Source organism: Stigmatopora argus, chromosome 20 (assembly GCF_051989625.1).
Source record: "Stigmatopora argus isolate UIUO_Sarg chromosome 20, RoL_Sarg_1.0, whole genome shotgun sequence".
Lineage (NCBI taxonomy): Eukaryota > Metazoa > Chordata > Actinopteri > Syngnathiformes > Syngnathidae > Stigmatopora > Stigmatopora argus.
In genome coordinates, this window is record NC_135406.1 from 8,414,034 (window position 1) to 8,424,594 (window position 10,561).

The 10,561-nt window shown below is 40.7% G+C and overlaps 1 long non-coding RNA gene across 2 annotated transcripts; it reads left to right on the forward strand.

Moving 5' to 3' along the window:
- The first annotated feature begins 2,004 nt into the window (after nucleotides 1-2,004).
- On the forward strand, nucleotides 2,005-10,309 carry LOC144066007 (uncharacterized). 2 transcript variants are annotated; one of them, XR_013297368.1, is made up of 3 exons: nucleotides 2,005-2,211; nucleotides 6,653-10,040; nucleotides 10,109-10,309. It is a non-coding gene; the product is annotated as an uncharacterized LOC144066007 (long non-coding RNA). The 2 variants fall into 2 exon arrangements; XR_013297369.1 differs by having other exon boundaries at nucleotides 8,509-10,040.
- Nucleotides 10,310-10,561: the final 252 nt, after the last annotated feature.

Below are 10,561 nucleotides of genomic sequence, written 5' to 3' on the forward strand. Positions count from 1 at the left end.
TAGGTTTCTGGACAGTTCATGACCAAAGTAAAATATGAGGATCAAGAAGTGGAAATGCCACTGTTAGTCGTGAAGTGAAAGGGAGCATCCCTCTGTGGAAGAAACTGGCTCAGACAGTTTAATCTGAACTGGAAATGCATCAAATACGTATGGGAATGTGACAAAGCAAACTGTTAAAGACATTTTGGACTGTTAGACGATAAGTTTTGGCATCTGACTCCAACAACGTTTGTCTATCTGAAACTATGGCTTATCGACCTAACAATAGTGCATGTTTAGCATCGGGAGAGAAGACCAGGATTACTCCACAGATGATTTATTCCTGATAAGGAGATCTAATACAGAGCTCTGGGTCTCGGGTCCCTAACACAAACAGCTGTGCGTCTTCGTGACCATCGAGAGACAACACCCAAACCGAGTAGCCCAGTTTTCATAACACAAATATGAATAACGCATTAGCTGATTAAAGGTATGATGTTGACCGGTCCACGACGGTCTCGATGGTTCCACCCTCTCTTGGGATTTTCCAGTTGCCTCTGTATCAGTTGGCCTTGGGTGAAGCCATCAGTAATCAACCTCAAAAGAATATCTTGTACTGAAAGCTTCCTTTATTCCTTGTGCAGGCATTAATATAAGGGAACATTCTGTTTGCGTGCGTCATCAACCTGAAAACATGTGTTTAATCATACAGTAGTAATATATAAAAATAAAGCCTTATTTTTTATTGCAATGATTCATCTGTAATAAAATATATGATTAAAATATGTCGTAGTCTTCATTATATATAACCATTGATAAAACAAACAAAAAAATTGATGGCTTGAAACTTGTCATTGATTGTCCATTGCCTTCACCTGTGTGTCACCCAACTATTTTTCCATGTCTCATTAACCCATGTCTGTGTATTTATTCTTGTGTTCTACCTCTTTTGGTTCTTTTTTTGTAATTTTTGATTCAGGGCTTATATGTTTTCAGTTTGCTTTTGGTGTTTTTAATTACCTAAAACCTTTTGATATACCATAGTGATGGGACGATGCTACATCAAGGATTGTATTGACACACTGTGTCGGCACTGTATTGAAACCGTGTTGGTCATTCATTAGTGACCCCTGCAGTAGTTATATAATCATTGCAGGTGAAACAAACCCTTGTTTTTTATATTCCAAACGGAGTTGATATGTAAAATAGATCAAATTTGAGTTACAATGTTTAACTTATGTCCACATTTTTGTTAACTGTTAAATCCCCATGAAATAAAAGTGATTTCGTTTTGCGTCACACGATCAAAATGGTTCCACACTGGGGAAAACTTCTTAGAACGAGTTGTTTCTTTGATATACATATGACAATTACGCAAAAGCCCATCCAACAAGCCTACGATACTTTGATACAGTTTATGTCTTTATACTAAACACTTTGGCCAAACTATACATTTCCTGTATTGGTCACGTGATTCTTTCTTAAAGCTATACACGCCCTACTTCCGACTTTCACTCTTGAACTCTCGACACAATGCTGACGCAACAGTGTCGATCGTCCCATCACTACCAGCAAAACCTTCTTTAGCTAACTTTTCCTAGCTAGCAGCTACCAAAGAAACAAGTCCGGTTCGTCCAAGAACTCGTTGAACCTTTGCGCACTACTTTAGCTAAGCCTAGCAGATATCAAAGGAACAAGTCGTCGAATGCTTGTTTATGCTTTAGCTTAGTTTAGCTAGCAGCTATCAAAGAAACAAGTCACCGAAGAACTCGTTGGAATTTTCCCTGGCTAAGTTAGCTTAGCCTAGCTAGCAGCTACTGAAGGAAAACGTCGTCGAAGAGCGTGTTTATGCTTTATCTTAGCTAGCAGCATCAAAGAAACAAGTCACCGAAGAACTCGTTGGAATTTTCCTGGCTAAATTAGCTTAGCCTAGCTAGCAGCTACTGAAGGAAAACGTCACCGAAGAGCGTGTTTATGCTTTATCTTAGCTTATCTGGGATTTTTATTCACTTAATAGCATTATCTTAGCTAGCAGCATCAAAGAAACAAGTCCTCAAGTCGTCGAAGAACCCGTTAAAGCTTTGCGCCCTACTTTAGCTTAGCTTATTTGAGCTAGCAGCTATCAACAAAGGCGCCGCCATCATCAGAATCCACGCGTGGAAATGCCTGCAGGAACGAAACGGCCAAAGTTCCAGGAGGAACTTTTTGACCTCAAAGGATATAGACTAGAAGGTGGGTTGAATTTTTATTTCCATTAATTCCCTCAATGTTTAATGGAAAAATACCGTTAAGGCTTAAATGTATTCTATTGACGTAAAATTATTATAGCATTCGTACTTTTTCACGAATTCGCAATAGCGCCGTTCGAAGAAAGACGTAATAAATACTATTTCTATTTTAATGTGACCACTCTAGGACGGAAAGAATGAGTCTTAACGTGTTTATCCTTTAACAACGGCAGAAAACAGTAGCTTTCCTTTTATTGTATCCTTATCACAAACAAACAATGTATTTTTCTTTATCACGCAATGCGCGAGCGCCCCCAGAGGCGTTCAAGAGCCATTCCTGCTACTCGCCCTCCATTTTTGGCTACATGCTTGAGTAACATAACACTTACTTACATGCTGTAAATTTAAAATGCAATAAATGAAGATGCAGATGCACTAAACAACGAGAGCAGCGTTCAAACAAAGGTGTCAAATTTGCGGCCCGAGGGCCAAACCGCCATGGTGCGGCCTGCAGAGTACTTCATTTTAATGTTAAAATTCAAATGAAATTATAAATAAATTGAATATGTACTCTTTTACCCGCTATTTTTTTTCTAGAAAAAAACTAACATTTTTATTTAAAAAATCTAATATTGAGATGTTTTGTTTTCATAAAAATGTAATATAAAAATAACAAAAATGAACAAATAAGTGATTTAAATCATTTTGCTTTTTTAATTTAATTTTAATTTATTTTTCTCCATGAAAAACTACAAAAAAGGAAATATTTGATGGTTTATTTAAATAAAAATCCCCCAAATTAATGATAGACTAGCTTGACTAAAAGACAGTGGTGTGCCGTCAGGGCCTTCAAGGCCTTCTCTGCTGGCCTAAGAAATATCTGAATCATATATTATATTTTGTCCATCAATACTTATTAAATAATTCCAAATTGTCTGTTAGCTTCTTTTCATTGCTTTCCCCCTGGTTGCACTGCTTCCAGATGTGTTTTCATATTGAAGCATTTAACCAATCACATTTCAGCCATTATTTGTTGCCAGGGTCAGAAATCTGCTCTACTGCATTAAACAAGCGTCGATAAGACTGTTGCTTTAACCAATCAGATTTCGAGTGGGCAACAGCACAATGTCTTGTCGCAGGCGTAGGGATACGTCATTGCCTTCTCGCAGGCATAGGGATACGTAATCACTTTCACCAACTATGATTGCCTAGTGATAGAGTAGGCAGGCCAAAGCCAGAGTGAGCCAGCCAGAGCTCGCAAACTCCACCCACTATGGCCGATGGAGGAAAACAAACCGATTTGGTTGCAGATTTGCTTATAAAGCCATTTTCCAGACGGACTTTTCCAGAAAAAAATGGAAGTCATTAAGAAAGGGTGGCCAACTCCAAAGCTAGCTAGCCTGTTACAACCAAGAAAAGGGTTTGTCCGCCTCTTTCAGTTCGCTAACTACGAGCGCTACCCCTGGCTCTTGGGCTCCGAGGAACACTGCAAATGTATTGCTGGGAATGCTTGTTATTGGCCACCGGTCAACATGGTGTTTGGAGCAACATTGGATTTGCTTATTTGACTTGTTTAACTAAAGCACTGCCGGACACTTACAAGCAACGGTGCTCTCCAAAACTTTTGGGGAAACCCGAGTGGTGTTACAGTTCAGCGAGCAAGTGCGCGGGGAAACGCTGCGCCACAACGAAAAGGTAAAGAAAAATAGGGAAATCTTAAAAAGTTCAATAGACTGTGTAAACTTTTATTTCGGGGACACGATGAAAGCGCTGCATCCCCAAACAAAGGGAATTATGTGGAACTTATTTCTCTCATTGCTGAGAGAAACACGGATTTACATTACCAGTCGTCCACTAATAAAGTGTTTAGTGGCAGGTCGGGCAAAATACAAAAATACCTGATCACTGCTATTGCTGAAGTGATGGATGAAGAGATCAGAAGGGGGAAAAGTACTGTTTGTCTCTGTAATGGTGAATGAGTCTGTGCGGTGTGGATTTAAAGCACATCTGGATTATTTTGAATTTAGTTTTTTGCTTCACACATTTAATGGCATTTTTAAGCATTCAGACGTGCTTTTTCTATAATACTGAACAACAAACTGGATGTACAGTTTTGTCTTGCTAGAGTAAAGGATTTTTGTGGCACAGTTGAGCGCGAAAGGAGCCGATATGAGGAAATCTACGAGGCCACTGAATGCAGTGCGGGTGCTCCAAGCGCACAAAAGAGGTCAAGCGCAAGATTATCGCGTGCACTACCTTCAACTCCACAACAGGATTCTGGACAATATTATTTGCCAGACGCGGACCAGATTTCAAGAACACGAAAGACTGATGTTTCTCTCTCTCCTCGACCCGCAGAAGTTTCGGGAATACCAGAAAACTTTGCCACATGCAGCTGTCCCATCTTAACGCAGAGCCACGGAACACTTTTCGATCTGCCTCGGCTAAGAACAGAACTGATTGTTATGTATGCCACGGATTATTTTACAGGAAAATCTCCCACTGATCTCCTTGACTTCCTTCGGCAGAAAAATCTGAGTGAGAGCATGGGGCAGCTGTACACAGTGGGTTTGACAGTGACCATCGTGTCCACTGCTTCTGTCGGACGAACATTTTCAGCGCGAAACAGAATCAGAACTTATGCCAGAAATACAACAGGGCAGACTCGACTGTCAGCATTAGCTTTGATGGCGATAGAAAAGTACTTCTTGAAGGACCTGAAACGCACGTGTAATCTGTACGACAGATTAATTGAAATATTCTTGAGGAAGGAAAGGAGGGCTTTTGTGTATAAATAAAAATAAGTGCAATATTCATTGTTATATAGGGTATTTATGTTTCGTTACCGGACGATTCGCCGAAAGACATTTCGCAGATGGATGTTTGGCCGACGGACAGTTCGCCGAACGGATGTTTCGCCGAAACGGGATTCACGCGCTCGCCCCGCCCCCGGATCGTGTGTGTACATGTTTTTCAACCTCAGGCCGCGGGCCATATACGGCCCGTTACAGATAACATTCATTTTTTCTAAATACAAGTACATAATACAATGTGCTGCCATTTTTTATTTTTTTTATTTTATCCTTGCGTTTAAAGTAGTAGCCATTTGGACACACAATGTAATTTATCAAAGCTGGGGATTGATGTCTGACACAGAAAAAACAACACTAGAAGACTTATGTGAAATTCTAAGTGCTTTGGACATACTAGAGGGCTTACAGAATACCTGAAAATGCCATGGAACACACTTTTACTTCTAGTTTAATTTTAAATAATTTCCCATTATTTTAGGAAATATATATTCAAAATGATTTGCTGAGAACCTTAATTCAGAGATTAATCTCAACGTTTTCTATGCTGGTGTAATTTTTTTGGAGTAGGATTTATGGATTTACAATTTCATTACAGTAGTACTTACTGTTACTACTACTTTATTTTCTCTATTTCTTCTGTCACTTACTGATCTGCGTGATCTCCATATATATATATATATATATATATATATATATATATATATATATATATACCGTAATTACTCGAATATAACACGCATATTTTTGCTATATAATTAATTCCAATAGTTGGGGGTGCGTGTTATAATCAATAACTAAAATAAATTACAAATTTTCGATCGAAAAAAGCATTGTCAAACTCACTTTGACGCACGGACATTGTGCAATTTCCAACTTTGAATTCAAAATACACGCATATTAAAGATCGTCAAGCCTCACAAACATCACAATCCTGCATTAATAAACTGGAAAGTAGAATACTACATTGTAGTGTAGTACGTACTTGTATTCAAAAATATGTCCAGCGGGGGGCAGTACATTCCCTTGTTACATGTGATAGTCTTTTCCATTGTGCATATCTTCAAATCATTTATTTATTCAATTTGTATGTTCCTTTTCTTGTTTGAGAATGACAATAGATATTTGAATTAAAACATGGTATTGTCAATTGAAATGTAGTCAATGTTCAAGGAAGTCTAAAAGGTATTGCAACATAACATGTCTACATGATATGTTTGTCCACTCTGTGTATCATCTATTGCCCTAAAATTCAAACGCATAACTCCACCAACTGCACGACACTCGACACGCTCGTACCTGAAGATTTCTCTATCCGGTTTTGAACAAAACAATCGTGAAACGAAGAAAAAAAGGTACGATTTCTGATTTTCGTCAGCGGGAAATTTTAGGTGCGCACTATATTCGAGTACTGCGTTTTTCCAGATTTTTTTGGCCCAAAATTACCTGCGTGTTATTTTCGAGTGCGCGTTATATTCGAGTAATTACGGTATATATATATATATATATATATATATATATATATATATATATATATATATATATATATATATATATATATATATATATATATATATATATATATATATATATATATTACCAACTACAATAACAATAATATGTCTGTTAATGCAGATGCCTCACTAGCGGGGGAATTGAACCGTTTTTTTTGTCCGCTTTGAGACTGACAAATCAGACCCAGTCTCAACACCCCAACCACCGTGCAGCAATACACTGACGTTCCGGGAACAGGAAGTGAGACTGGTAATGCGGTCTGTGAACACCAGGAAGGCTGCTGGCCCAGACGGAGTACCTGGGAAGGTGCTCAAAGCCTGTGCTGACCAGCTGGCTGGAGTCTTCACAAAAAATTTCAATTGTTCCCTGCAACAATCTATCAGTCCATCCTGTCTGAAATCTCCCACCATTATCCCTGTCCCCAAAAAGCCAACCATTGACAGCATGAATGATTATAGGCCTGTTGCACTCACGCCTGTGATCATGAAGTGCTTTGAAAAGTTGGTAGCCCGCCATATCAGGAATACAATCCCTCCCTCAATTGACCCTCACCAGTTTGCTTATAGAGCAAGCAGGTCCACTGAGGATGCTATTGCCATTGCTCTACATACAGCACTGAGCCACCTGGAACACCATGGGAACTACGTGAAGATGCTCTTCATTGACTATAGCTCAGCCTTCAACACCATAAAACCGGACATTCTGACTGACAAACTCTCCCACCTTGGACTATCCTTTTCAATCTGCTGCTGGGTAAAGAACTTCTTGACCAACCGACCACAAACTGTTAGACTTGGTCCCCACCTCTCTTCCTCCATTACACTGAGCACTGGCTCCCCTCAAGGCTGTGTACTGAGTCCTCTTCTGTACTCCCTGTACACATACGACTGTACACCCACCCAACAGTCTAACGCCATCATCAAATTCGCTGACGACACCACTGTAGTCGGAATCATCTCAGGAGGGGATGAGTCGGCCTACAGAGATGAGGTCAACAAACTGTCTTCGTGGTGCTCGGTGAACAATCTCACACTGAACACCACTAAAACTAAATAAATAATCCTGGACTTTCGCAAACACGGCACAGATCTGGCCCCACTCCTCATAAATGGAGTATGTGTAGGCAGGGTCCAGTCCTTTAAATTCCTGGGGGTCCACGTCATGGATAAGCTCTCATGGTCTACAAACATCACGGCAGTAGTGAAGAAGGCTCAGAAACGACTCAATTTCCTCAGGGTACTTAGGCAGAACAACTTGGGCACCAAGCTTCTGATAACCTTCTATAGAACCACTGTAGAGAGCATCCTGGTGTACTGCATCAGTGTGGTACGCTGGAAGCACGGCGGCAGACAAAAAGGCCATGCAGAAAGTGATTAACACTGCCCAGAGGATTGTCGGCTGCTCTCTGCCCTCACTGGAAGACATTGCCAGCCCTTGTTACCTCAGCAGAGCCAGGAACATCATAGGGGACCCTTACCACCCTGGTCACAATCTGTTCCAGCTGCTGCCCTCTGGCAGACGCTATAGGTCCCACAAAGTATGGACAAATAGGCTTAAGGACAGTTTTTCCCCACATCCTTCAGAACTCTAAATTTGCGGTAACACAACACACATTCCCTTCTGAGGTAATATGAAAAGATGTTTGGGTGGTGATCTGCCTCCTACTAGCTGACTGAAGGTAAGTGAAAGACAGTGAGAGGTAAGTGACCTGTATCCATAACAGCAGAATGCCAAATTACAAGTCCGTAACTATCACTTATTTAGGTCTTTTGCCGAGTAAACGCAGCGTATGGAGAAGCACCACCAATTTCGTCATACGCAGTTTCTGGGTGTGATGACAAGTAGGCTTTTTTGTTGTTGATGATGACGACAGGGCCTATGTCTAATTATTATTATTAGTATTATTATTAAATGTACTCTCTTTAGAACAAAGCCAAGACGCCATGCTTTTTTTGTAACTAAATGGAATTTTCCAGTAACGCTGCCTATGGAAATGTCCACTACACCGCCTGTGTTAAGGCGTGGGCGTGGAGGAAGTGGGAGAGCGGAGGATGCTGACCAGGATGATGTTCATCATGGACAGCACCTCCCACCCCCTGCATGAGTCTGTGGAGTCCCTCCGAAGCTCTTACAGCAATAGACTGCCGCACCCTCACTCCAGGAAGGAGCGCTTCCGCAGATCCTTCCTCCCATCAGCTGTCAGGATCTTTAACAAAACACATGGCTGAGTGTTAATACCTACCGTATGCATGTATATACATCTATGTGCATCTATGTATATATGTGCTTATATATGTATGTGTATGTATGTATATGTGTATGTACATGTATGTATATACAGTGGTACCTCGACCTACGATCAGCTTTACCTACGACATGCTCGAGGTACGATGAAATTTTCGATCGAATAATTCGCCCCCGATACGATCAAAATTTCGAGATGCGACCAAGCCAAGTGGCCATGACATAAGAGGCTGTTTATCAGTGTAGCGCACTGTAGTCTTTTTTTGCTGCATCTCTTTCGTATATAACAGATATCTACGAGCACTGAACGATTTATTCGGACTCGTTTTTCCTACGCATCGACCAGGAAACGCACAACGCACATGCGTGGGCAAAAAGAGGGCTTTCTGGGTAATGAAGTATACAGCCCATCGATAGCGAACATGAGGGTGGTAGTGTGGCAAACAACTAACCCGGCCAGAATGAAGGTAAAAAAAAAATTGAATTCAGTTTTGTGTAAAGTTACATTAAACATATTTTTGAGTGTGTCTGTATATATTAATCCAAGTTAATTTAAATTTGTTTGTATATATAGGTATGTATTTCAGCAACACGCTTCTTTATTTATATATTTATTCATGTATTTATTTATTAACTTATTACTGTGATAGCTTTGCACTTTTATATAACTGTTAATATATCCATAACAGAATTAGACGGCGGAGTCAACTTGTACCCGTGTGTAGCTCTTTATTGCAACACTCAGACCACCTTCAAAACATGTCAACATCCAGGTAACGTTGTACTACACAATGGCCACTAGGTGACAGTGGTTAAACACTCTTGTATAACCTGATTTAACCAACAGTTATAGTATCAATATACTACACTCCTCCCCCTTTTACTATGAAGTTCCTATTAAGACTTAACACTCAACTTCAAAAATTATCTTTGCCTCATGAACTTTTTTAAAATAACTTTACTTCTCAAATTGTAACTTAATAATTACTGCTAACACAACCATTAGACCCAATATTTCCGTCTTTTGACATTCCAATCTCAGGAATTCTTTTTCACATTTTTGTATGAACAGGAACTCTTTTATTTTAGGAACAATGTTCCTCACAACTGACCGATCACAAATTCAGTCGCTTCGGAGGTGCTCTATCTCTCACTGGGTACCTGCGCCTAAAGACCTCTGGGGAACTGACTGCTCGGTTGGCAGGTGTAACTGTCTTGTCACAGGCCACTGAGCCTGGTGAAGATGTTACATGTGTCTCTTCAGGTGAGTATGGGCTACCACCTACTGCTCCAGGTGTGCCTCCCCCCCCTCATCTGCGTGAACCACCACAGGGTAGTTGTTTGTGACGTCCAGCTGCTCCTCCGGAAACTCCAATGTCTCTGGTCTGGACGGTTGGTTGTACAGCAGATGATTAATGTGGATCGAGCGTCGGCTCACTCCATTCCATACCAGGTAGGTGACTGGTCCGAGTCTCTTTTCTACTGTTCCTTTTGTCCACCTCTCATTTCCTCCACGGAAATTCCGGATCCGGACTGAGTCACCCTCAGACAGATGTCTCAGGTTGGAGGCGGCTTTATCATGATAGTGTTTCTGCTTCCGTTGTTTTGCTTCCACCACTCGAGCGAGATCTGGTTTCAGTCTCTCGTCCTTGTTATGACTTGGCCATCCAGACCGAGTCAGCTCCAGTACTTTGCATAGGACTGGGTCCTTGAGAGTGCTCTGTGCGATCTCTGTAGCCTGCACGGGAAGCTCATCCACTACTGAGAAATAGAAAATGCAGTTTT